Source organism: Lonchura striata, chromosome 13, assembly GCF_050655825.1.
Source record: "Lonchura striata isolate lonStrDom1 chromosome 13, ASM5065582v1, whole genome shotgun sequence".
NCBI lineage: Eukaryota > Metazoa > Chordata > Aves > Passeriformes > Estrildidae > Lonchura > Lonchura striata.
This window is the reverse complement of record NC_140715.1, coordinates 4,283,403-4,311,267: the sequence shown is the minus strand read 5'-3', so window position 1 is coordinate 4,311,267 and position 27,865 is coordinate 4,283,403. Positions and strand designations below refer to the sequence as shown.

The window sequence follows — 27,865 nt, the reverse complement described above, 5'->3', positions numbered from 1 at the left end:
ACCCCAGAGCTCTCGATGGGCAGCACTGTGACCCAAAGGGGACTGTGGAGCTCCAGACAACCTCTTTATCAGGCTGTGCATCCCCTGCATCCCCTGCATCCCCTGTGCACCCCATGTATTCCCTGTGTATTCCCTGTGCACCCCATGCATTTCCTGTGCATTCCCTGTGTATTCCCTGTGTATCCAGTGCATTGCCTGTGCATTCCCTGTGTATTCCCTGTGTATCCAGTGCATTGCCTGTGCACCCCATGCATTCCCTGTGTATTCCCTGTGCACCCCATGCATTTCCTGTGCATTCCCTGTGGACCCCATGCATTTCCTATGCATCCCATGCATTCCCTGTGCCTCTCCTGCATTCCCTGTGCACCCCATGCATTCCCTGTGCATTCCCTGTGCATTTCCTGTGCATCCCCTGCATTCCCTGTGCATCCTGTGCATTCCCTGTGCACCCCATGCATTTCCTGTGCATTCCCTGTGGACCCCATGCATTTCCTATGCATCCCATGCATTCCCTCTACATCCCTGTGCATTCCCTATGCACCTCCTGCATTCCCTGTGCCTCTCCTGCATTCCCTGTGCACCCCATGCATCCCCTGTGCCTCCCTGCATCCCCCGTGCCTGCCGTGCGTTCCCGGTGCCTCCCGGGCAGAGGCCAGCGCTGTGACGGAGGCTGCTGTCCCAGGCTCTCACAGGGCTGTGCTGCAGAGGATTTACAGCCCCGGTCCCCGCCCCGCACCCGGCCTTGTCCCGCCAAGGGCAGCATCGCCTGCGGCGCTGTGTCCCGGTAACCGGGGCAGAGCCGGTGTCCCCTCTAAGAGCCTTTGTCGCCTTAAGCCCGAGCTGATCCAGCTCATGACGCCACGCCCGAGGCAGAAACCCCGACTTAGAGCGGCTGCCAGCCGGGTGCCAGCCGGCTCGGGGCACCGGGCGGCCGAGGGCACGGGGCGAGCGTGGCACCGCCCGGCACCGCCGCTCCTGCCCGCAGCGCCCCGGGACGCGCGGCTTTGCCTTCGGGAGGTGCATTTGTACCTTCGGGAGTGCGGCTTTACCTTGGGGAGGTGAATTTGTACCTTCGGGAGTGCGGCTTTACCTTGGGGAGGTGCATTTGTACCTTCGGGAGGTGCATTTGTACCTTCGGGAGTGCGGCTTTACCTTGGGGAGGTGCATTTGTACCTTCGGGAGGTGCATTTGTACCTTGGGGAGGTGCATTTTTACCATCTGGAGGTGCATTTCTACTTTCTGGAGGTGCATTTGTACCTTCGGGAGTTGCGGTTTTACCTTGGGGAGTTGCGGTTTTACCATCGGGAGGTGCGGCAGAAGGGAGGGGATCTGCACAGGGATAGCAGCAGCTGAGTTACTGCCCAGGCGCTGCAGGCGGGAGGATTTAACTCTTCCAGGGATGAAAATCTTCCCCTGCCGCCCTCCCCAGCTCCTGAGGCATCCCCTCCTCCAAAGGCAGGACGTGAGGCTGCGCAGGAGGAAGCTGTAGGATTTTAAATCCTTTTGGAGACGGCGAAATAACAGCCACAAACCGAGCACCCCTCTCTCACCATCTCCATGCCCTCTGATGCCTCAGCTTTTAGCTTTTATGTTTTTCAGATTCTGTGCTGCTTTAGTGTGTGGGTCTGGGCTTTATATTATGGGATGGTGAGCTCTCTGCACAGAGCAGGGAGACAAAACAATTCCTTCTCTAGCTGGGGACCAAGGACAAATGATCCAAATCTCAGCCCAGGAGCACAAACAGCGTGGGCTGGAGAGAGGAAAACAAGCAGGATGGGACTGCCTGGGCTGAAGCTGGAATGGGACAATGAACTCCAATATGCAAATGAAGGAGAACTTATGAAAATGGGAGCGCTTGTGACCGGTTTTGCATTTTGTGACCATTTTGGTTCATCTTGGGTGCAGCCCTGGCTGGGCTTTTGTGCTGCCCAAGGTGGATCCATTGAGACTCTTTAATAAACCCCTACTCTATTCTTTAACTCTGTCTGGTCTCTGTTCTAGGTAAGCCTTCTCAAGGCATCACTGCAGCATCCCTGACAATCCCCCTCATCCCTCCTTGGTGCATTTGCCTCCTCTGCGAACGCAGGAAGATGGAACTGTGGCACAGTGGGCAGGAGATGTCACCTCTGGCTCTGTCCCCAGCCCTAAAACACCCCAGCCCCGCGGGGTGTGCACAGAGGCGGCTCAGGCAGGACCCGTGCCCTGCGCACGGCGGGGCTGTCACACGCAGGTGACACACGGAGCCTGCCTGGAGGGGACCCGCAGCCCCCAAACCTGGACATCTCCCGCTCCCTCCCCCTTCCCTGCTCGCCGTGGGTGTTATTTTAGGGGCTCAGTGTGGGTGCTGCTGCCGCTGGGTCACAGCCCCTGGGCGCCGGGGATGCAGCATTTGGTGAGCGCAGACAACACAGGGAGCATTCAGAGCTGCCGGGCTTTGTGCGCTGAGCCCTGGGGGCTGCGGGAAGGAGGCGGTGCGGGGTGCCCCAGCTGCCAGCTGCGCTGGGCAGAGCCGGACGGGGCTGAAAGGAAGCCGGAGCCCGCTCTCAATGCGCCGCTTGTCCTGCCCTGCGAACCCCGCTCCGAGCCAGCAGCGCCGCTCCCCCCGGGCCTCGCTCTCCCACGCTCCCAATCCCTCTCCTGAGCCCGAAATTTCAGCGACAGCTTCTTGCTCCTCCGGGCAGAGCCCTCCTCCTCCCACAGCCCGTCTCTCCCCCCAGCTAAGCCCCTTCCCACCACAGCCTGAGCCCGGCAGACTGCTCATCCCTCCTCCCCTCCTCCCTTGCCTCCGCTCCCCGCAGCTCCCGATTACTACCTCACGCCCCCACGGAGGCTCTCATCTTTCTCGAACAGTGAATTTTCTCACATCCTCCCACCTTTTTATTCCATAAATGTATCCCATTGCTTTTTTTAACCCGGACAAACCGTAAGGATCTGCGACATCCTGTGCAGGGGAGGGCTGGGAAGTGACAGCTTAGCATTTAAAGCTGCCCCTCCCAGTTTCATTCAGCTCTTACTTACAACGGGGACACAAACACCTCCAGTTTATCATTTCATATGCCTCCTCCATGCCCCTTTCCTGAATGAAGCAGCTCCAGGGCTATCCCACTCCCTTTGCTGCCTCCCTCTGCACCTCATCTGGCTCATGAGGTCCCTCCTCAGGCAGCAGAGCCAGAGCTGCAGGAAGCACAGCTAAATTAAAACAAAGGGAAGAAAAAAGAGCTGCTGCTGTGCTTGCTTTTCCTTCCTCTCTTTCCTTTCTCAGGGATTTCTCAATCTCAGAGGGGGCTTTGAGGTTTTAACTACAGCAGACGTGGCATGGACACCCCACACATCCATATTTTGCTCCAACTGGAAATCGTCAGCTTGGAGCATCCCTCTGTTTGTGGAGTTAAATGGGAAAAGCAGCCAGGGCAGGAAAATCCTTCTGAGATCATAAAATCACAGAATGGGGAAAGGGAACTTAACAATCTCTGTTTGTATGAAAAGTCACACTGAGTCTCAGAATAGTTTGGGCTGGAAAGGGCCTTAAAGCACCATCACACTGCACCCCTGCCATGGCAGGGACACCTCCCACCACCCCAGGCTGCTCCAAGGTTGTCCAGCCTGGCCTTGGGCACTGCCAGGGATCCAGGGGCAGCCACAGCTGCTCTGGGCACCCTGTGCCAGGGCCTGCCCACCCTGCCAGGGAACAATTCCTAATTCCCATTATCCCATCCATCACTGCTCTCTGACAGTGGGAGCCATTCCCTGTGTCCTGTCCCTCCATCCCTTGTCCCCAGTCCCTCTCCAACTCTCCTGGAGCCTCTCAGGTCCTGGGAGGGGCTCTAAAACCTCCCTGGACCTTTCTCTTCCCCCGCACTCCCAGCCCCCACAGCATCTAAGCCACCAAACATCCAGGTGAGGTCCCTATGCATCCCTTCACAATCAGTCTTTTGTTTTTTCCCTACTGAAACATTGTCAGAAATATTCCTACTACTCCCAGCCTGCCTGATGTAATTTGTTTCCTGAAGCCACCTAGGAACCTCCCCTCTCCTCCCACAGGAGTTCAGCTTCTTCAAGAGACCCCTTTGGAAATTCAGGTGGGCTTTTTCAACATGCCATCAGCAGCAGGACAGGAACACCCCAGAGTTACTGAACATTTATAGCATTTTGGGCAACGAGCATTTATGGCTTGGCCAAGGGATTGCTGGGCTGGAGCCCCCTGCCCAAAGGTGCTGTTTTTTCATCCCAACAGATCTGCTCTGAGACTGCAGTGGCTTTGGGCAGGACTGACAAAACATTTCAGGAAGAATCAGAAATTTCTGCCTCTACCTACAACACACGGATTTTTGTCCCAGCATGGTTCTGTCACTGGCAAAGCTGCAACTGGGGTTAGAGATGAACATCACCAGCTTCTCTCCTACAATGCAGGGAAGGGTCTGGGCACTGGGATAATGTGTCTGATCTCTGCACCAGTGCCTGGTCTGAGAAATCAGAGTCCCCCTGCACCCAGCCCTGCTCTCCCTGGGCTGCCTGAGCTGGCAGTGATGAATTTGGGATCGATTTTCTGCCTTCACTTCCTCCTGTGCTGGGGAGCAGATGGCAGAGCTGGGACATCGAGGTGGCAGAGAAGGACACTGAGTCACTGAAACCACAGAGCAGCTCTGAACTGTGCAGGTGCAGCTCTGGGGGCAGGAGCAGCACTGAGGCAGCCCAGGACACTGAGCCCTTGTGCCAGGCCCTGCCGTGGGAAATTCAGCACAATTAACCAATGTGAATAAGCAGAAGCTGTTTGTTGTTTCTATTATGCACTTATCTATACATTCTAATTCTGCTGCACATGCTGGTCACAAATTTCTTATTTGTGCTTTTGTCTTTCCATGTGTTCTTCCTGCACCTCTCAGAATCTGGGACTTGTCAATGTAGGGAAAGGTGAAAGGCTGACAAGAAAGTTTCACAGTCATGTGTGCTTGGCAGAAAGGTCTCAGAACAGAACAGAGATGGAAGCAAGATTTTATATAAAAGAACAATAGATGTGTAAATTGACAATTGCTGAGCCAGTCATTACTGTACAACTACAAAAGCAAAGGTTAAGTTGAGCTGGAAGGAGGTTTTATGGCCTAGAGCAAAGGATATGTTGACCACAGACAAAAGGATGTTTTTACCATGCAGAAATAGATCTTAGGAAAAGCAGAAGATACCACAGGCAAACAGGCATGCCAAAGTGGCAAGTAGAAAAAAGGTCTAAGAATTTTCCACTGCAAGAAAACTGAAAAACGACTTTAAGCTGAAGCTGTAGCACACTAACTCAGGTGACTGGGTAGTGATGGCCACAGAGTGGCAATGATGGTGGCTATGACCGGCTGCAGGGCCAGCAGAGGTGCTGTGTGTGGTGCTCATTGGCTGTTATGTGTTAAGATGCTCAGCAAAGGCAAATAATAATCCCTTGGAACCACAGCTAAAGGGGCTTCAGGCTTGCCTGGAGCTGTGGCTGGCAGTGTAGGCGTGGCTCTGGCACCCAGGGCCCAGGAGTGCTGTAAAATCTTCTGTACAATGAGCACATTCCAAAGAGCTGCCTGGGGTCCCACATCTCCCATTTCAGGCTCTGACTGGTCACAGTCCAGGTGCTTCACTGCTCCCCATTATCCAGATCTTGTGGTCTTGGAATTCTGTTTCTCTGCTTCTTCTTCCTTATTTTAGCACAGATTATGTCTTAATAACCTTGATGAATTCCAGAGGGCCCTGAGAAGATCCAGATAAGAGCAGTTACAAGTGGAATGGCTGGTGCACACTGCAGGCTGAGTTGTTCAGATCCATTCCTGCCCTGGTCCTCACGTCTCCCTGGATGAAGCTGCAGCTTTTCCCTTCCTCCCTGTCCTGGGGTGATGTGATGGTGTTTGTATCCCCAGTCGTGTGTTCTGTTCATGTTTGATATTCTGTTCTGTGCTTTCAGAACTGACTCTGAAAGTGAAGGTTTATTTTGCCTTGTTATCAGCTGGCTCAGCTCCCCCCATGCTCTGCTGTCTAGAAGAGGCTGGTGCTGGCTGGATTGCTTTTGGTTTGCTTGCTTTTGCTTTTGCCTTTGCTTTTGAGTTAGTTTAGCTAAGCAGCCCAATTTTTTCCCTGGGCTGTTTTTTTTTTCCTTTCCCTTTCCTGAATATCACTCCAGCCTGCTCCGGACTGGGACCTGGAAACACCGAGGAGCACCGAGAGCCTGCGCTCTGTGATCTGCAGCAGCCATCCCGTGCCCAGAGCAATCCCCAGCACCCAGACCTGGGCAATCATTCCCAAGAAAGACTTTCTGGATTTGTTCATCTCTTCAGAGTGGTGAAAGAGTTTTGTTGTCATCTGGTGTTAATTTTTTTTTTTTTTTGGTGCTGGGGAGGGTTTTGTTTGTTAATAAACAGGTTCTTTTCCACTTCTCTCTGAGGAAATTTTTTCCCGAACCAGGTGGGTGGGGAGGGGCCGTGGGGGTTTGTTTTCTGGGGGCTCCTTCCAGAGGGTTTTCCCCAAATTTGCCCTAAACTAGGACACTCCCCACTCTGGGGATGGAGCTGCTGGTGGCTGAATGGGCGCAGCTGCCCGGGGAGGGGGGGAATGGAGATCAGAGCTGCCACGGCTGCCACGCTGAGCTCCTCCTGCCTTCCTCCCAGCCGTGATGGGGGGTGAAGAAATGCCCTGACAGCTGAAGGAGAATCCCACTGGGAGGCTGCACAGAGCATCAGCAGGAGGTTCACGGGGAGGAAGGCTCAGGAAGCACCGGCTCCAGCAGGATCCCAGGCAGAGCAATGCCAGACCCAGCACAGACCTGGCAGCCGGGCTGGGGTAACCCCCATGGGCAGCCCTGCCCCACACAGCCCTCCCTCAGTGCCCACAGCGGGATGGGGGCAGAGCTGGGAGGGTGAGGGTTGATATAAAGGTGGTTTAATAGATAAAGCAAGAGCTGAGCCTGCAAACAAAGCAAAATGAGGAATTCATTCATTGCTTCCCCTTGGCAGGTGTTTGGACACTGAGCAGCTGCTGGTGTTTAGCAGCTCACCAGGGCTCAGCCACGACAGGACCACACAGATGCCACCCTGCCCTGAAATCACCTTCTGAAAAGAGCAGAGAAAGGGAAACCCAAGGGTCAGGAGAAGGAGATCCCATGGGGACAGGCAGAGTTCAGGCTCACGGGCCTGGGACTCCCTGCGCTGGCTCCTGCCGCCATGAGTGGAGCACTTGTGTCCCCTGCACCCCACAGACAGTGGGGCAGGGCCCCTTGTTGCTGCAGCTGGGGAAGGGGAAATCCTGCCCCTCCAAGGGAAGCTGGGTCTGGAACAGCTGTGACAGCAGCCAATGTCCCCTCAGGTTTTGATTGCAGTGGGAGAGATTCCTGCGATCCGAGCACACAGTGATCCTCTGGGAAAGGGCTGGAGGGGTGAAACCAGCTCAGGGAGATGTCAGTGGGACACAGGGAACTGTCACCAGAAGCTGAGGTGGCACTTGGGCACACACCTGGTGCTGGGGCCGTGTGTGCCTCCAGCTGATCCAGTCAGGGAGGAGGGACGGGACACCCCCGTGTCACAGCACCAGGACACGTCAGCCACGCAGGGGCTGAGCTGCTGCTGGCTGAGGGGTCAGCAGGGCCAGGCTAAGCACAGCTTAACCCAGGGCCCCTCTGAGGCCAAAAGGCAGGAGAGCCTGTTACAATCACAGAATTGTTCAGGTTGGAAAAGCCTCTGAGACCATCGAGTCCAGCCACTGCTGTGGTCACCACTGAGCCGTGTCCCCAGTGCCACATCCATGTGGCCTTTGGCACATCCACGGACTGCCCTGGGCAGTCTGGTCCAGGGCTTGAACACCTTTTCAGTGAAGAAACTTCCCCAAAACCCACCCTGAGCCTGCCCTGAGGCCGTTCCCTCTCCTCCTGTCCCTGTTCCCTGGGGCAGAGCCTGACCCCCCGGCTGTCCCCTCCTGTCAGGAGCTGTGCAGAGCCACAAGGTCCCCCTGAGCCTCCTTTGCTCCAGGCTGAGCCCCTTCCCAGCTCCCTCAGCCTCTCCTGGGGCTCCAGCCCCTTCCCAGCTCCCTCAGCCTCTCCTGGGGCTCCAGCCCCTTCCCAGCTCCGTTCCCTGCCCTGGACATGCCCCAGCTCCTGTTACTGTAAATCTCTGCTCTTTTCTGCATGTAAAAGATGAGCAAAAATCCCACTGCCAGCCTGGGCTGTGGAAACTTTGGAGATTTCTCTTCATGCTTCTCCTGACCTTTCTCCTCCTCCTGTGTGAGAAATAGAAAAGTTGTAGCATCACCTCTTCTACCTCTCTACTCTGGTTTTCTTTTATCAAATGCCTGGTTGAGAGATCTTCCTCCTCACTTTTCTACCCTGCTGGAAGGTGGTTGGGGCTGGATCCAGATGACCTTTAAATGTCCCTTTTAATCCAAACTACTCAGTGATTTTATGATTCTAAGAAACACTTCGGCATTCTGGGCCTCATTCCCAGACGATGGCACTGTGGAAGGTGCTCTGCCAAGCAGCACAAACGGAGGGGTGGAGAAGCTATTTTGGATCTGGATTAAAAGGCCAGAACACGTCAGCAACCACAGCAACCCCAGCTGGGTATGTGGCCCATGCTATGGTTTCCTTGACAGCTGAGAGGAAGGAACAAACACTACAAATAGGAGCAGGTACTGCTTGTTTTCCATCCCTTCCAGCCCTGGAGCTCCCTGTGGGAAGGAGCACAGCAGAGACACAGCTCAGTGAGCACCTCCTGCCCTGGCATGCTCCCCTGCCCCAGCAGTGCTGTGGGGTAGAGATGGGGACAACACAAAGCAACACTCTATTTTCAGAAGGCTTCAAACCTGGTTTTATTACAGCATGCATGCTTTTTATACATTCTTACAAAACTCCTAAGTTTACACTTTACCCTTTGGTCACGAGAGACAAACAAAGTGCTCATTGGAACAGGCAGCTGCAGATTTCTCTTATTTATTCTTCTTTGTTTCTTGGTTTCTGTGTCAATGACCTTGGTAGGAAATTCTTTTAGGGGTAAACATGGAACCTCTTATCAAACATGGAACCTCTTATCAAACTTCTCTCTGGCCCACAGAAGTCGCTGTAAAACCTCTTCCAAAGGGCAGGACTGCAGAACATCCGTCCCTGTGCCCCGTTATCATGGGCAAGGGAAGCACCAGAGCCGTGAGAGCAGCGTGGCAGGAGCAGGGAATGGAGCCCAGGCCTGGAGCCCTCGGGGAGCCTCTGTGAGCAGCAGCCCCTGCTCTGCTCCAGAAAATGCCATCTCCTTCCTATCCTAGGAAAGGACAGCGAATATCCCGTGTCCTTCAGGGAGAGGCTAAAGTGCAGTGGATTTCCATTCTGAATATGCTTCAGGGAATGTTTTCATGCCCTTGACTGTGATGTGGGGGTGGAAACACATCCAACTCCCCCCTCTGGATGGGAGGGAATGGATTGGGGCCCAGATTGCCTGGCAACACCTTCCTCCTGGAGAGAAGGAGGTGGGGGATGCTCCACAAGGATTTTTAGGCATGTTCCTAAAGCCTTTCCCTTCCTCTGAACCCCAGCTGTTAATTGCTGCCCCCTGAGGCCTCTCTGGCCGCTCCTCTCGTGTCCCCCAGGTCCTTGTCCCTCTGTGCTCGGCCCCGGTGTCTCCTCCTGCCTCTCCAATGAGCATCCCGGGCCGCCAGAGCCCCCTGCGCTCTAATCTACCTTTCAGTGCTGCTCAGCGCTAAGGAGCTCAGCGCGGCCGCAGCTGCTCGTCCTGCCGCGGCTGGCTGTCACCGCGGGGCGGCCACGTGCGGGGGACACGCGTGGCCACCGCCCCGGCAGCGCAGCTCTGGTGCCCTCTCCTGTCCGGCCCCAGCCCCAGAGGGGCTCCGAGCAGGGTGGGGTGTGCTGGGAGCAGGCATTCATAGGATATTCCCCCTCAGGATGGGAGACGGGCACCCAACCTCACCTACGGGTCCAGCTTTTATTGGTGTAGGAACATCCCAAACTTGAAGAGAAGAGGAGCACTGTGAGAATCCAGAGCTTCCCTCTGGCTGCCCTGGGACCCTGGCAGGGGTCAGGAACCCCCCTGGACAGAGCCCCCAGAGACACTGGCTGTGATCTCTGTCCATGCAAAAGAGTTTTCAATCTTACAGGATCAATTACCAGCTCTGAGTGTTTGATATGAGTAATAATTAAGTGTAGCACGGGTGCAAAAGTCAAATTTTAGGATTCTAGATGAGGGGTCCAAAGGGGACAAGATGGAGGAAATTGGGTGTGCCTTGTCCTTTTTCTCCTTCTTCATGCCCTCCATGTCTCTCTGTGGTGTTGGCATTTTTCTGTTGGTTCAGGCTGGGGACACACTGTCCAACGTAGGTGACAGATATTGGCACGTTCTTGTAAATCCAGCCCAGGGAGTTTCTGGTATTTAATGTTTGTCACATCCCACTGAGGGCAGAGCCCCACACGCTGCCCTGCAGGACAGAGCTGGGCAGGGCAGCAGAACATGTGAGAGATAAACAGAATAAACAACCTGGAAACCAGCACAGACCAATTATGGCTTCTGCTTTGGCAGCGGGGCAGAAGGACAGAGACTTTTTGCAATTTTGGAATCATCAATACATCAGATTCCGACAGAGTGGGACACACAGGCAGGGGACAGGACATCCCTCCTGGAACACCGGGGCTCCAGCAGCACCGAGGCAGAATTTAAAAGGCAATTAGAACCGCAATCCTAAATAAAACATCTGACCCCACAAAGCCAGGCGGGGGTTGGGAGCTCCGGGCACGGACCGCTCTGCTCTGGCGCATCCTCCCCGGCAGCGAGGGGGTTAAGCCGAGCAGCCGGGCTCTCGCAGATCTCCGTTTCCGTGACAACAGCTCCCGCAGGATCCCAGAGCTCCCAAATCCCATTAAACATCTGCTGGAGGCTGCCCGTGCCGCCTGCCCAGGCTGCCACCTGCCGGCACCCCAAACCCGCAGCGGCGCTGCGGCCAGAGCCTCCCTGCGCTGACAGCAACAGGGTTTTGAAATCATGGGGATTTAGGGTTAAAAGGAAAAATAAGGTTAGTGGGCCCTGGAAAAATAAACACCCTAAGCACATGAAGAACTTGTACTCGCTAGAACTGCACCTGTGTAGCCAGTACATGATAAATGATATAACTGTTAGATGTGATGATTGTTTAGTAATTAAATATAATTATTGTTTAATCGTAAGAATAATCATGAGAAACTGTGGTCAGGGACCTAAGAAAGATCACGAGAAACTCATGTCAATGTATACAATAGAACAATATAAATTTAATAATTAATATGTAAGTGATATAAGCATAGAATATAAAATACGTTCAGCTCGAAAGCCGTGTTGGAGTGTCAGATTTGGGTCTGTACCCCTGATTCCCAGAGCTCTCAATAAAAGCACCTGCATGGAATCATATCCCGTGATTCTGTGTGCTCCTAAACAATGTAAATTTAATAATTAATATGTAAGCGATATAACAATAGAATATAAAATATATTCAACGCAAAAGCCGTGTCGGAGCCAGATTTGGGTCTGGACCCCTGATTCCCAGAGCTCTCACTAAAAGCACCTGCAGATAATGAGATCCTGTGGCTCTGTGTGTTCTGCACGCTGACAGGGGAGCGGAGGGGAGCGGAGGGGATGGGGGTGCCGGCTCCCAGCCCCCAGCCCCGTGGAGTTTGGGGTGCCCGTTCACAGCCCCGCAGCTTTGGGGTGTCCTGGGGGGGAGGCAGCCCCAGCGCCGGGGCTCGGCAGGGACCATCCTGCCCAAATTCACCCCGGGAAGTTCTGGGCGCAGGTTTGAGCGACTGGCACCTCCCGGGGCTTTTGGGGGGTCTCACACGGCTTGGGGTGGGCTTGGGGAGCTGGGAAGGGTGGGACAGGGGGGAGCTTCAGAGTGAAATCATCCAAACCTCCCGGGGTGTGGAAGGATGCTGTGACCTGGATCCTCGCCCGTGTGCTCCATCCACTCCCCTCCAGCTTTTGTGCATTCCAGGATTTCTAAAAACTTTTATATTTGATATATATATAGAAACTTCTATGTTTGATATATTTGCTTTATATTTGATTTCAGAAATTTGTAGAAACTTTTATGTTTGATATATTTGCTTTATATTTGATTTCAGAAATTTGGACTTTTCCTTCTCCGTGCTTCCACCTCTGCTTGCAACAGGAAGAGGTATGAAGAGGTGAGGAGGAATTTAGGGAGGTGTCACACATTTCAGGGGATCACAGAATCGTTAAGGTTGGAAAAGACAATTTTAATATCATCCAATTCACAGCACTGCTGTGTTCATCTCAAAACCACGTCCTTAAGTGCCACATCCACACTTCTTGAACACTCCCAGAGATGGTGACTCCATCAGTGATGCTCCTGCTGGCATTGCTCAGCCAGAAAATCAGAAACCACTGTCCAGGCTTATTAGAATACAGTTTTGAAATAGTTACAATATTTCTATATTGTAAAAAAATATATGTTGTATTATATAAAATATATATTACATGTGAAATTTATATATTAATGATTGATATGATATGATATTGTATTATATTTACAATATCAATATATTGTAAAATATATATTTATATATTGCAAAAATACTTAGTTTGCAATATTCAATATAGATAAAATTAATGTATGTACCATATATAAACCTTATTAAACAATGGGGCTGCTGCAGCTGAACATGGCTGTGGCTGCTCAGCTGCAGATCTTGTCCCCAGACTGCTCCCCTGCACTGCTGCGCTCAGAGGTGCAGCTTCTCAGCTTCTCCTGCCATTCCCAAAAGCTGCTGAGCCGTTTTTATCCCGGGAAAAAGCCTCTGCCACGCTTAGGGAAGGATGGGACAGGAAGAGGAGCACACCGAGGCAGCAGTGCCTTCTTCACCCCTCCCATCACAAATCTGCATGGTGGGACGGGAGGGAAGAGTCCCAGGGGCGCGGAGCAGCAGGAGCCCTGCAAACTCCGGCAGCTGCAGGCACCAGGGGAGTGCAGAGGGGCCAGGCTGAAAGCTGACACAGGAGGAAAATGCTCTTTTGGAGCTACAATTGCTGGCACAGCTGCTGGCCAGACCCCCTCCCAAAGCCTGAAACGTGCCAGCAAGGGGATGGGAATCATTAACCGCTGCGTTCGTGGGCTTGAACCCTTCCCAGCCCCCCGTGCCCTGACACTGCTCAGATTTGCAGGGCCTGGGGCTCCCCCAGCAGCAGGAAGGGGCTGAAGAGCTCTTGGATCAGGCCTTTTTCTGACCCAGAGATGGGCAACTGAGGGGCGTTTTAAAAACTTTTATTCCATTTTCAGTCTTATGAGAAGGGTGAGACAATACAGATTTTATAATTCACACCATCACAATCAGAAGCCAATTATTTCTTAATTACAATACATTGTAAGAGTTTCTTGGCTTATCAGCTTTAGCTACACCATACTGTAAATGCCTTAAAGCCAATCATCTAAAATTACCCCTCGTGGGTCCCACTACAATGCATCTTTCATAGTTCTATTTCTCTGAAGTATCTAGTCCTTTTTAGAAGACTGTCCTTTGAAACTTTTTTCTAGCTCCATTTCTCTCTCAACAATGCCTGTCCTGTTCTGTGGCATTTCTCAGACAGCATTTCTTGTCTCAAAGTTTGCACACAGACACACACTGTGGGAGCTTTCTGCCAAGTTCTGAGTTTTCTACAAATCCATTTCCCACAAGGAGCTGCTGACAGAGCCCTCTCCCCACCTCCAAAGCCTCGAGAGGCAGAAGCCACGGGCTCATGGCTTTTCTGCAGGGGTAACTGCCCGGGAAAGAGGCCAAGCAGTGCCCAGGGGACAGCCAGAGTGGTTTGATGCTCCTTTCAAAGGGCTTGGAAAGCCCCCGGCCTCGGTGCGGGATGACAACAAAAATCAGCCCCAGCCCTGCAAATCCAGCAGTTGGCTGAAAAGTGCAGGGTGGTGTGGGGTGGGTGCTGGGGGAGGAGGGGTCTCTGTGCAGAGGACTGGGACCAAGCCCTGCTGGAGGCTGGGCTGGGCAGTTTGGCTGTGGCCAGCCAGGCCCTTGGGGCTCCTGGGCTCAGGGACAGCATTTGGGGGGTCTGAGCCTCATCTGTGCCCGCTCTGCATCAGCACCCCCCTGTCAGGGGCAGCAGAGCAGCAGGAGGGAGGCCGGCAGCCAGGGGGATGTGAGAGCTTGCAGAGCATCTCACTGCAGGAGTTCCAGCTGCCAGGAGGAGGGGATGGGTTTCAGGGAAGCCGGAGAGGCAGGAAATCAAGGGAGAGGGGCACTAATTGAGGCCATATGTTGGAAGCAAAGAATGCATCTGGTAGCAGGGAGCAAGCCCACGCCGAGGGGACAGCGGGGGACATGCAGAGCCACATGAACCTCCTGGGCCAAGCAGAAGGTTGAATTCAGACCGACCACAACTGCTGAGAGGGGTCACCATTCCAGGTCTGTGCCTGGAGCGGCTGCAGGCTCAGGAGCTTTCCAAACTTACACTCAGTAATGTCCCAATTTCGTGGGTAATGTAGGAAAAATGTGAAGGAAATGGCTGCTTCATCACAAAATGACAGGGTTTGTTCTACACCCATGTCCCTGAGCGTGCACAGAGCCAGGGAGGAAAGTGGAAATATGAAAATATGGGCAGTGCCAGGAGTGAGGCCAGGTCCTCTCTGCCCCCCAGAACTTTGCCTGCCAGGGGAGGATTTACACACCCAGGGGTACAGACACATTTGGGGTGATGGAAGAGCCACCTGGGGCTGCACAGGTCTGTCCCACAGAGCCAACCCCACAGGGGCCATTCCACTCCTTTGGGTATTCCCAGGCTCTGGCCACAGCACTGGGAAAGAATATTTATGGCCTGTCCCCCTCCCTTTAAAACCACCTTTGAAATAAATGTGAAACGTGTGTGGTTGGAATAGGGGATTCTGGCACAGCATCAAGCTTGGGAAGAGGGGAAAGAGTTCTGGTGCTGACATTCACTGAGCTTCCCAGGAAATCCAGGAGGAGATGGAGTGCAGGAGTGCAGCACTGCAGGGGTGCACAGCCTTTGGGCTGGGATGCAAATTGCTGCATTTTTTATGGCCAAAAAGCTTCTGGGCGGGGAGAAGGTTCTCTGGAGCTCAGCAGGCTTTGCACAGCCATGGGGCCACTGTGAGGTGTCCCTCAGATGAAGGTGGAGCTCTGCAGGCAAAGCTGAAATTGCTGCTTCCAAGGCTTCTCCTCTCAGTAAATTGCCCCGTGTGGTGCCCCAAGCCTCCATTGGGAATTCTCCATTGGGGATCCAGCTCAGAGCATCCCTCTCTCATCTGGAGCTCGCTTTGCATGCAGCCCAGAGCTCCTGCTGCCCCAAACACCTGTGGGAATCCAGAGCTTCCCTCTGGCTGCCCTGGGACCCTGGCAGGGGTCAGGAACCCCCTGGACAGAGCCCCCAGAAACACTGGCTGTGATCTCTGTCCATGCAAAAGAGTTTTCAATCTTACAGGATCAATTACCAGCTCTGAGTGTTTGATAGAAGTAATAATTAAGTGTGGCATGGGTGCAAAAGTCAAATTTTAGGATTCTATATGAGGGGTCCAAAGGGGACAAGATGGAGGAAATTGGGTGTGCCTTGTCCTTTTTCTCCTTCTTCATGCCCTCCATGTCTCACTGTGGTGTTGGCATTTTTCTGTTGGTTCAGGCTGGGGACACACTGTCCAACGTAGGTGACAGATATTGGCACGTTCTTGTAAATCCAGCCCAGGGAGTTTCTGGTATTTAATGTTTGTCACATCCCACTGAGGGCAGAGCCCCACACGCTGCCCTGCAGGACAGAGCTGGGCAGGGCAGCAGAACATGTGAGAGAGAAACAGAATAAACAACCTGGAAACCAGCACAGACCAATTATGGCTTCTGCTTTGGCAGCGGGGCAGAAGGACAGAGACTTTTTGCAATTTTGGAATCATCAATACCTCAGATTCCAACAAACACCCAGCTGCATCCCAGCCATGCCCAGCAGCTGCTCCCTGCTGCTCCTCCCCCCAGCTCTGCCCTGCAGATTGAATTTCCTGACTGCCCATGGCAGCTCCTGCAGGACAGGAGGAACAGCTGCTGCGATGGGTGGGAGGGTGAAAACCACACAAAAGGGGCTAAATCCTCTTTAATAGGGGAATGAGGAGCATGGCAGAGCTGAGCAGAAATCTGCTCCAGTTAAGGATGTCCCTGGTGATGGCAGGGCAGCTAGAAATGGATATTGGGCAGGAATTCTTCCCTGGGAGGGAGGTGAGGCCCTGGCACAGCTGCCCAGAGAAGCTCAAGGGCACTCAAAGATGAACAGCCCAATCTGCTCAGTGCTGGGGTGACATTTGACCTCCTGTGGGAAGGGTGGATAAGGGGAAATGGCCTCTTTTTGTCATAGCTCACATCCTCTTTGAAACGTTTTTCTCCTTAAAAGCAAAGGATATTGTCAATTTTCCCCCACAGATTTGTCATTCTTATCTTATCTGTGTCAGCTGGGGAGTTCAGAATATTCCACTGCACATTCAAAATCCATCCTCTTGTCCTGTTCAAGCTTTTCTTCAAGTTCTCAGCAGACACTGAAAAAAATCATAAAAATAGAGAAGGACATTCCTAAAATATTTGCTCTAAGCAGGAGCAGATTCTATCCTGGACTCCTCAGTTTTCCAGCTGTAGCCTCTGAGAACCCCTCTGACCTCCCTGCCAGGAGTGGGACCCATCCCCCTCTTTAGATCCAGGAAAACAACCCCCCCAAAAGACAACAAACTGCTTCAGGCAAATTCTGAGCAGCAGATCTCCTGGGAAATGTGATCCTTCATCCTTCCTGCCCCTGCATGGAGCTGTGTGCTCAGAGCACGGGCAAAGCTCATCACGCTGATGCTCCCCTGCATTTCCCAGGCAGATTTGAGCTCTCTGCAGAATAAATGCTCCCCAAGGCAGCACCAGGCTCTCCCCATGCTTCTTTTACAGTGCTTTGATCTGGGTCACACTCACCAGGGAAGGTCTGAATGTTTTACCAGTCTCCAAGGTGAGAAAAATGGGGGATTCTTTCGGATTTGCTTGAAGCTGTTTCAAGACTGAGTTTGGGCAGTTAAGAGACTCTGAGGAGTGCCCAGCTCCAGTGCAGCCTGGCACGAGGAGGGCTGGGATTTCCTGGGGGGTGTGGAGAAGATTTGGAGCTGAATGCCAAGACCAGAGCAGGTAAGGCAGAGCAGAGCACTGGGGGCACAGTCTGGGGTGCAGCAGAGTTTTCAGCCCCTCGGGGACGGATGCATCTGCTCTCCATATCCTGCTCCTGCTTTCCTTCCTCCCGCACTGACTCAGCAGCAGCCTTTCATCCCAGCCAGAACAATCAGCATCCTTCCTTCCGGGCACCACATCCCGTTATCCCAGCAATAATTCCCTCCCTGCGCCCCCAGCACAGCCACAGCTTTCAGAATAAAAAGGTTTCCACTGCAGCCACTCAATAAAGCATCTTTGGGATGCAGCCTTGGGCTTTGCAGACTCAGCAAGGAGCTAAAATTGTCTCTGCTCGGAGCTGCCAAGATCCAGCTCCCTGTTCCCACCCCCAGCAATCACCTCGCCTGCCCTGGGAGCACTCTGGTCCCAGCACTGTGTTTTTTGGAGATGGATGTGAGGAAATCTGCTCAGGAAAACATCTGATCAGGAAAACAGGATGGTGCAGGAGGGATTGGGAGCCTTGCCAGCAGCAGGGGCTTGCAGGAGCTGGAAATCCTCTGAGCTCTTCCTGGAACCCCACCTGGAGCATCCAGCCCTGGGGGGCACAGCACAGGTGGAGCCTCAGCCTTCAGCTTTTCTATTTTTCACATTCTGTGCTGCTTTAGTGTGTGGGTCTGGGCTTCATATTATGGGATGCTGAGCTCTCTGCACAGAGCAGGGAGATAAAACAATTCCTGCTCCAGCTGGGCACCAAGGACAAATGATCCAAATCTCAGCCCAGGAGCACAAACAACGTGGGCTGGAGAGAGAAAAACGAGGATGGGACTTTATAACCTGAAGCTATAATTGAACAATTAACCCCAATATACAAATGAAGCAGAACTTATAAAAGTTAGAGACCTTGAATCCATTTTGTGACCATTTTGGTTCATCTTGGGTGCAGCCCTGGCTGGGCTCTTGTGCTGCCCAAGGTGGATCCATGGAGGCCTTTTAATAAATCCCTGCTTTATTCTGTAACTCCTCTGGTTTCTGTTCCAGGGCAGCCTTCTCAAGGCAGCACAGAAGGACCTGGATGAGTCCAGAGAGGCCAAGGGGATGCTCCAAGAGCTGGAGCCCCTCTGCCAGGGGCTGGAGCCAGGCTGGCAGAGCTGGGGGTGCTCACCTGGAGAGGAGAAGCTCCAGGCAGAGCTCAGAGCCCTGCCAGGGCCTGAAGGGGCTCCAGGAGAGCTGGAGAGGGACTGGGGACAAGGGATGGAGGGACAGGACACAGGGAATGGCTCCCACTGCCAGAGGGCAGGGATGGATGGGATATTGGGAATTAGGAATTGTTCCCTCGCAGGGTGGGCAGGCCCTGGCATGGGGTGCCCAGAGCAGCTGTGGCTGCCCCTGGATCCCTGGCAGTGCCCAAGGCCAGGCTGGACAGGGCTGGGAGCAGCCTGGGACAGTGGGAGGTGTCCCTGCATGGCAGGGCTGGACCAGAGGCCTCCAAAGGTGCCCTCCAGCCCAAACCCTTCTGTGCCCCCTGGCAGGGGCAGGGGCTGTGCGGGCAGCAGCCCTGGCAGGGGCCAGGCCATGCTCAGCTCCCGCCTGCAGGATCAGCTGCAGGGAGCATTGAAGGACTCCCGCAGCCCTGCATGGGCTCAGCACAAGCAGACATTTGTGTCCTGCTGGCCCGAGGAGAGCCCAGACAAGCACAGCAAGCAGCAGGAGGATGAGGCGAGGCCGTGTTCCAGCAGAGGTCGAGTGGTGCTCCCCAGCTGTGCCCCAGCTCCTGCAGCTCACCAGAGCCCTGCTGCTGAGCCCCACTGCAACAGGCACCTGATGAGAAACAGCTGCTCCTGTGCTGCTTCCCAGCTTGTTACAGCAGCAGGAGCATTTTCTGAACGGGCAGGTTCTGTCTTCAGAGCAGTTCTGACTCAGAGCCCAGCCCTGGGCCAGCTTTTGGGTTGGAAGAACCTTAAAGCTCATCCCATCCCACCCCTGCCATGGCAGGGACACCTCCCACTGTCCCAGGCTGCTCCAGCCCTGTCCAGCCTGGCCTTGGGCACTGCCAGGGATCCAGGGGCAGCCACAGCTTCTCTGGGCACCTGTGCCAGGGCCTGCCCACCCTGCCAGGGAGGAATTTAATCCTAAAATCTAATATAACCTTCCTAAAATCTAATCTAACCTTCCTAAAGCCTAACTTAACCTTTCTGAAATCAAAACCAACCCTGCCCTCTTTACAAGATCTCACCTGAGTGTCTATTATCAGGGCCAGAAATGGATTTATAGAGACATCCAGGAGCTGAGGAGGAGGAAGGAGAATCTCAGGGTGCCAGCTGCACACAGGTTAAACACACCTGGGTGTGGAAGAGGTTTTACAGCAACTTCTGTGGGCCAGAGAGACGTTTGATAAGAGTATCCATGTTTGATAAGAGTATCCATGTTTGATAAGAGTATCCATGTTTGATAAGAGTATCCATGTTTGAGAAGAGGATCCAGGTTTGATAAGAGGTTCCATGTTTACCCCTGAAAGAATTTCCTACCAAGGTCGTTGACACAGAAACCAAGAAAGAAAGAAGGAGAAATCAGAGAAACCTGCAGCTGCCTGTTCCAATGAGCACTTTGTTTGTCTCTCATGACCAAAGAGTAAAGTGCAAACTTAGGAGTTTTCTAAGAATGTATAAAAAGCATGCATGCTGTAATAAAACCAGGTTTGAAGCCTTCTGAAAATGGAGTGTGCTGCTTTGTGTTGTCTCCATCTCAACTCCCACACCTGGGCACAGGAGATCCTTCCAGAAAGATCCTGAGCCAGGGCTGAATGAATCAGCAAGGACAGAATCACCATCCTCCCCCAGAGCAGCCTCTGAGCCCTGAGTGCATCTGAGCTGGGTAAAAATAGTGCCCTGATCAATTAAAGGAAAGAATTACAGGAACAGCCATTTCCAAGGTGTTCCACCCTCCCTGTGCTTCTCAAACCTCGTGCTGGGGACAGCACTGGGTTTATTTCTTTTCCAGTGCCCTGCTTCTCCTTTGAGGTCCTGGTTTTTTGAGCCCCATCCCCGGGTCAGGACTCTGCTCTCCCCATTCCCACCCCACTCCCTTCTCCCCCGTTACCTCCCAGCAGCGCTAAACAGGACTGGGGAAACTGAAATTCTTCTGCAGGAGCCTTTTTTTAGTTTTGACAACTTAGATTTGACTTCTTGTACTGCAGAAAGGGGAAAAAATAATCACAATGAAATTTTCCTACTGACATTGCACAGCCAACATTTTTTATTTCTGTTTGGAATTAAATGTGTCCAGAGAAAATTACTTTTTCCACTGAACTTTTCCCATTTCAAACACCAGATTTGTCCAATGTGGACAACCCAGGATTTCTGTGAAAAATCCAGGACAACTGAGACCCTCTCAGGATATTTTGGGAAGATAAATAGGGAGCTCTTAACTCCTTTTGCCTGACTTTAAAAAAAGCAGGATGGGGGTGTGAAGCCAAGCAACCACATTTCTAAATGAGAACAAGGGCAGGGAACATAGATTTTCTGGAACATATATATATATATATATATATATATATATATATATATATATATATATATATAAAGAAAAATATTGCTTGGATCTTTAAAATCCATCAAGTCCAAAATTCCCTCATCTAGATGCTCCCCATATTGAAATGTGATGCCAAAGCTGCCTTCCCTACAGGGATAGAGCCAGTTTATCAGGAAATTCAGGCAACAAAGCTGGAATTCATCAGTCCAAGGGGAATAATTGATGTCCAAGGAGGTGAAAGTTGCTGGTAGCTTTTTTTTTTTTTTTTTTTTTTTTTTTTTTTTTTTTTGACAGGATTAAATTCATCTCTGTCTGGACATAACTAAAAACTATTCCCAGGAAGCAGGATGGGGAAGGAAAGGAGACTCTGGAAATAAAGGCCCTGCTGCCAGACAGGGTGTGGGGCAGGCAGACCAGGCAGAAGAGATTTTCCAGCATCTTTTTCCTTGGGAAAGCTGCCAAATCCAGGCCTAAGACTAACCCCGAGTGCCCTAAGCTGCAGATCTCTAACCCTGATCTTAAAACCAGCCCAGCCCCGTGCTGTGTGTGGCAGAGGGATGCGATTAGAGGAATTAATTCCAGCTGGGAATGCTCCTCTCCCTTTTCCTGCCCTTTCTCTGCCTCTGACCTCACCCCAGGACCCTCAGGCGACAACAAAAGGGGACAGGGGTGATTAAACACAGCGCTAATCACCACCCAGGGCTCTGCAGGCTGGGCTTAAAGCATAATTAGTGCTATTCTTAATCAAAGCCTGCTCCAAATAAACACTTCCAGCCTCGGGATTGACAAGGGGGAAGCTCAGAGAGTGGGAGAAGCACCTGGGGGACTCCGGGGAAAGGGATCAGCGAGGGGCTCCTGCTGCTTCCCATCCCAGGCGCCCACTGGGAAATTCCCTTCTGCTTTTTTCTCTTGTCTCCTACTTATTCCTCCTCCCCGCGTCGGGAAAAGGAACTTTTCCTGCTGTAGCTGGTGTTTAGCACAAGCAGCAGACGCTGAGGATAAATTTGTGCGGGTGAGGCTGGCTGGGCACCTTTAGCACCAGGGGAAAGGCAGAGATGCTGCAAGGAGCACAGAGGGGGAGGTGGAGTGGGGGGAAAAGCAGGAATAAATGCAATTTTTGTTTTCTTAGGAGAAGGTGCCGAGAGCATCTCTGCTTGTGTGAAAAGTCCCACGGAGGCACAGAATAGTTTGGGCTGGGAGGAGCCTCAAAGGACCACAGCTGCTCTGGGCACCCTGTGCCAGGGCCTGCCCACCCTCACAGAAGGATTTCTCTTCTATATCCAGTCTGAATCGCCCAATTTTAGCTAAAATCACGAGCCCTTGTCCTGTCCCTCCATCCCTTGTCCCCAGTCCCTCTCCAGCTCTCCTGGAGCCCCTTTAGGTGCTGCAAGGGCTGAGGTGTCCCCCAACCCTTCTCTTCTGCAGGCTGAACAAGGCCACTTCTCTCAGCCTTCCCTAAGAGAAGTGCTCTATCCATCTATCTTCAGTGAAATAACCTCGTTAAAGAAAGTTAAACCCCCAAATTTTCCTCACTGGGTGATTAAAATTCTCATGATAGCCAAAATATTTGATTTAAAATCTTCAACCCCTGAATTCTCCTGGTTCTCCTGGTTGCCTCCCCCTGCCACCTATTTTACACTTATATTTTCCATGCTGTGTTACATTCAAAGTTACATTCAAAATACCCCCCCACCAAAGGAACAATAATTTGTATAAAAATCAAAATATTTCACACACAGAGCTCCTAAAAATTATGGCCAGTGCCACAAAAATTATAGAAATTTATAGGTTAGGAAAAAGAGATCTTCTTAAATCAATGCACAGGTGATACCCACCACATCCACCCTGACACAGCCACAAAATCCACCTGCACATCCCAGCTCAGTGTGAGACACTGCAAGCCCAGGGGTTTATGGAATGGCATAGGGCGAGATGCTTCGGTGTTATAAATAGCAAATATAGTTATTTATTATATTTATTTTTATAGTTATGTATTAAATTTTGTTTTGTGAGTTATTATTGATCACAAAAATCCTGATGTAGTACAGTTTGTAATTACTATTTTTGATAGAGTAAAATCTGTCAGTTTGTGTATGCACCCTATAGCTTTTATAAATAGTCGTGTAATATAGTGTAATATATACTATTATAGAGTGTAATACTATTATATAGTGTAAATACATACTATTTTAGACCATAGCATAGAACTGTGAAATGTTGAAATGTTTTTCCATATAACTAACTCAGAAATGGTGTAAAATAATTAAGTGATTTCCCACATTTGGGGATTATCTTATCTGAAAGATCAGGTAACCGAAACTAGAAAGAATTTGTGAATCCTCGCTATGAGAGTGAAAATACAACAGGATGGAACCACAAGAAGAAATAAAATATATTGGTTTAATCCAGAAGAGATCATGAAGACGAGTCAAAGGTTAAAACCAAGCAAAAGAACATCTAAACTCAAAGGAATGTTTGAATATGTATAAACTCCTATGAATATGCATGAACCACCTATATATAGAGAGAAGCTGGTTTAAATTAACCTTGTGCTTAAAAAGGGATAAAATCCAGCACCCAGCACTGGATTTTATCCCTTTTCCACCTTAATAAATTTTAATAGAAATTATATATAATAATGTATAATATATATAATAATAACAACATGTATAATATATATTATGTAGCAATATAATGTAGATTATAGATATATCTATAATATACATTATATTAATATATTATATATATGTTACATATTATTATATTATATTATATTAGTAATATATAATATATAATACTATATGTATTATATATTATATATTATATATTTATATTCTATAGTCTATATTCTATATTCTATATTACATATTACATATTATATATATTATTCTATATTATATAATATAGCATATATGTAATATATATTATTTAAATGTATAAATAGCTCACAGACAGCAGCAGCCCAAGGTTTCTTTGTTACAGAGCATTTTTAAAAACTTTCAAGCCAATAGCACATTGCTAAAGCTAATAATTAAAAAATAAAAGAATAAATAATAAAGGTAATTGTTCTAGCCAACCACTAAAAGCACACGTACTCCTGCTCCACACAATGCTTGCTTGACTTCTTTCTATTTACAACACACAATACTCTATTGTTAAGCTTAAAACTTCTCCTGCCTTGCAAAGCATATTTTTCTGCAGTCTTAAGGTCTGTCTTGGCCAAGCCTAAAATTCAAGCTATTGTTTCATGTCCTTGCTTGCTGTACCATTGTAGCTTTTCTACTTTCAGATTTGCAGCAGGAGCTAGATCTAAATTTTCTGGGTTTATTGGGTTTTTTTGTTTGTTTGTTTGTTTGTTTGTTGTTTTTTTTTAATATATTTTAAAATTTCTAAATATTTTTTAATTTTTAATTTTTTTTTTCCCTTTCTGTTTCTGAGGCCTGCTTTCACACCTTCCTAGAAGTCCTCTTACTTTACTGTGTGTTGCACAGGGCTCCCCCTGCTCCGTGCCTGAACGCTCAGTGCCTCACCCGGGCTGGAGCAGGCGGGAGCGGGGGCAGTGCCCGTCCTGGGACAGCCACAAATCCTGCACCATGAGCACAAACATGCCTTAGGATTTCAGCTTTTATAGCTTCCATCTATTCCTAGCCCTGCAGTTCTTTAACGGAGAACTCTAAACTCCACATAGAGTGTGAGCTGCTGCTTTCCATTTTGGGAAACAATTCCTCTGCAGGCCTGCGAGGGATGTGAACAAAAGGGACTTGGGGGAGCAAACCTGGGGTCAGTGACTTCGTTACCTGAAGCTGGAATTGGAAGATTCACCCTCAATATGCAAAAGGACCAAACTTATAAAAGTGTGAAAACCTGTGACCATTTTTGGATGTAGCCCCTGTCCCATAATCTGCTATCAATCAAGTTTAGAAGCCATTTTTGGAATCCCCTGTCCCATAATCTGCTATCAGTGAATTTTGGAATCCCTCTCCACAGCCTCAGGTCAAATGCAGTGTTCTCTTGCTGCTCTGTGTCTTTCAGCACAGAAAGTTTAAAATTCTCATCATGCAGGATTCCAACACCCCTGGATGGGCTCCATCTGCCCTAAAAGTACCTGAGGGCCCTTCAATAAATACACTTGGTTTTATTCCCTGTTAGAATCTGAGGTATTGATGATGCCGAGATTGGAAAAGTCTCTGTCTTTCAGCCCCCTGCCAAAGCAGAAGCCATAATTGGTCTGTGCTGGTTTCAAGGTTGTTTATTCTGTTTATCTCTAACATGTTCTGCTGCCCTGCCCAGCTCTGTCCTGCAGGGCAGCGTGTGGGGCTCTGCCCTCAGTGGGATGTGACAAACATTAAATACCAGAAACTCCCTGGGCTGGATTTACAAGAACGTGCCAATATCTGTCACCTCCGTTGGACAGTGTGTCCCCAGCCTGAACCAACAGAAAAATGCCAACACCACAGAGAGACATGGAGGGCATGAAGGAGGAGAAAAAGGACAAGGCACACCCAATTTCCTCCAGCTTGTCCCCTTTGGACCCCTCATCTAGAATCCTAAAATTTTACTTTTGCACCCATGCCACACTTAATTATGACTTATATCAAACACTCAGAGCTGGTAATTCATCCTGTAAGATTGAAAACTCTTTTCCATGGACAGAGATCACAGCCAGTGTCTTTGGGGGCTCTGTCCAGGGGGGTTCCTGACCCCTGCCAGGGTCCCAGGGCAGCCAGAGGGAAGCCCTGGATTCCCACAGTTCCCTTAATTTCGCCTGATTTCTATTTTTCGCTAATCCCTAAAAGACATCGGGAAAAGGCGGAAAAGCATCCTGGAATTGCGGCAGCGCCGCTGCTGCCCGGGGCGGGCTGGGCGAGCATCCCTCCCCCGGCGCTGGCCCCGCGCCCGGCCGCCTCCGCCCCCCGAGCCCGCCCGGGGCAGCCTCGCTCCGCCAGCCCGGCACGGAACCACTGACCTATTTTCGTCCAGGCAGGCGCAAGATCACAGACAAAGGCAGCTTGAGCTCGGGGTGTTTAAAGGAAAAGCGGCTCGGAGTGGTCTGAGTGCCCGCAGAGAGCACAGAGGCTCTTTGGGGTTTGGTTTCTCGCCCAGGAGCATCCTCGGGAGGGGCTGCGGGAAGGGGATGGGGCAGCTGGGTGAAAACTGACCAAAAAGATCCCTTTGGTGCGAAATCAGGGTTTTAGGAAAGGAATAAAAGAGTTTGGAGTAAAGTGGGTGTAGGATAAGCACAAGGACAAGCGGGATGTGGAAGGAGCAGATTTGGGAATGGTCCCACAGGGATTCCTCCCCCTCCCCGGCTCTGATGGATGAGCTGCCTGAGCAGACTCAGCTGATCACGCTGGAGGCAAGTCAGCTCTCCCAGGGGCTTTTTGTTCCAGTTTGCTGGTGGACTTGGCCCAAATTTGGAAGTGTTTAATCCCCACCTCGGGCAGGTTTCGGAGCTGGTGGCTCCGGCTGGTTGGAAGTTTGTTGGATGCACAGCACTTCGGTTCTCAGCTATGAGGTGCCTCAAAAAACCCTCCCCAAAGCCTGAACGGCGCTCCTGAGCCTGGAAACCACACACACAACCCCGGGAGGCCTTTGGAAGCTCACAGACCCCTCGTGGAAGGGAGAGATGTGCTGTGCTCATCACAGACACAGAGAGGCAGGGGCCAGGAGGGGACCACAGCCCCGAGCCCATCCCCGAGCATCCTTTGCTGGCTGAAACTGGAGTAATTTGGAACCCTGGGCTGCCTCATATCCCGGGCTGGGGGGTGCCTGCTCCCCCTCAGCACTGCTCAGCACGGAGGAGGCAGCGAAGAGTAACAAAAAAAGGCTCCCACAAATCGGGATGATGACAACAACTGCTCCATAAATGCTGGCAGCTCTCCTGGGACTCTCCACACAGCTGGGAAAGGTGCTGCTGCCAGGGTTTGTTGGTCATGGAGCTGGGGCAACCCCCTCCCCCTCCCGAACGTGTGCGGGCAGGAAGGAAAGAAAGAAAAAGGACAGATCTCGGTGTCCCGAACAATGAAAACAGGAAAGTCCCTCTGGGCTGCGGAGCCTGGCAAGGGCTGAAAGCTGAGCTCCATCCTGAGCTCATCCTGAGCTCATCCTGAGCTCATCCTGAACTCCATCCTGAGCTCATCCCGAGCTCATCCTGAGCTCATCCTGAGCTTATCCTGAGCTCCATCCTGAGCTCCATCCTGAGCTCCATCCTGAGCTCCATCCCGAGCTCATCCTGAGCTCCATCCTGAGCTCCATCCCGAGCTCATCCTGAGCTCCATCCTGAGCTCCATCCCGAGCTCCATCCTGAGCTCCATCCTGAGCTCCATCCTGAGCTCCATCCCGAGCTCATCCTGAGCTCCATCCTGAGCTCCATCCCGAGCTCCATCCTGAGCTCCATCCTGAGCTCCATCCTGAGCTCCATCCTGAGCTCCATCCTGAGCTCCATCCCGAGCTCCATCCCGAGCTCCATCCTGAGCTCATCCTGAGCTCCATCCTGAACTCCATCCTGAGCTCCATCCCGAGCTCATCCTGAACTCCATCCTGAGCTCATCCTGAGCTCCATCCTGACCTCCATCCCGAGCTCATCCTGACCTCCATCCTGACCTCCATCCCGAGCTCATCCTGAGCTCATCCTGAGCTCATCCTGAGCTCATCCCGAGCTCCATCCCGAGCTCCATCCCGAGCTCATCCTGAGCTCATCCTGAGCTCCCTCCTGCTTCCAGGCAGCCTGGGGGGATCTGCTCAGCCTCCTGTGGAGACAGGGGTTAAAGAAAGCATCCAGCTGCAGCATCCTGGGGCAGGGAGGGATGCAGGGAAGGAGGGGGCATCACCCAGCCCCGGGGGCTGCCAGGGGGGCTCCAAGCAGCATTCCAGCTGGAATTCCACCTCCCCCCCTCGCCCACCCTGCCCTCCCTGCCCTGCAGCCCCTCTCCCTGCACCCCCTGGGTACCAGCCCCTCAGTGCCCCCCTCTCCAGCCCCACATCCCGCCCCGGCACCCCAAAATCCGCAGCCAAGCTCTGCCTCAGCACATCCCGCATCCCCCCCCGGCCCATCCTCCCTCCCCCCCGTGCTGACCTTTTTATTTTCTGCGTCAGGAGCATAAAATGGAGACTGCAGGGATGGGAAACCCTTCCCTAAGATGGCTGAGGGAGCAGCAGGATTTGCTCAGCAGTGCATGAGCTCCCTCTGCTGCTGGATGAGCCTGG

At 51.5% G+C, this 27,865-nt stretch overlaps 2 long non-coding RNA genes across 5 annotated transcripts; one reads left to right on the top strand and one right to left on the bottom strand.

Moving 5' to 3' along the window:
* The first annotated feature begins 394 nt into the window (after positions 1–394).
* Positions 395–1,979, top strand: LOC146766119 (uncharacterized). Its single transcript, XR_014958273.1, has 2 exons — positions 395–1,161; positions 1,695–1,979. It is a non-coding gene; the product is annotated as an uncharacterized LOC146766119 (long non-coding RNA).
* Positions 1,980–8,795: 6,816 nt separating this feature from the next.
* On the bottom strand, positions 8,796–27,865 carry LOC146766118 (uncharacterized). 4 transcript variants are annotated; one of them, XR_014958269.1, is made up of 3 exons: positions 27,735–27,855; positions 25,626–25,780; positions 8,796–16,530 (listed from the first exon to the last, which is right to left on the bottom strand). It is a non-coding gene; the product is annotated as an uncharacterized LOC146766118 (long non-coding RNA). The 4 variants fall into 4 exon arrangements; XR_014958267.1 differs by lacking the exon at positions 25,626–25,780 and having other exon boundaries at positions 27,735–27,865; XR_014958268.1 differs by lacking the exon at positions 27,735–27,855 and having other exon boundaries at positions 25,626–27,459.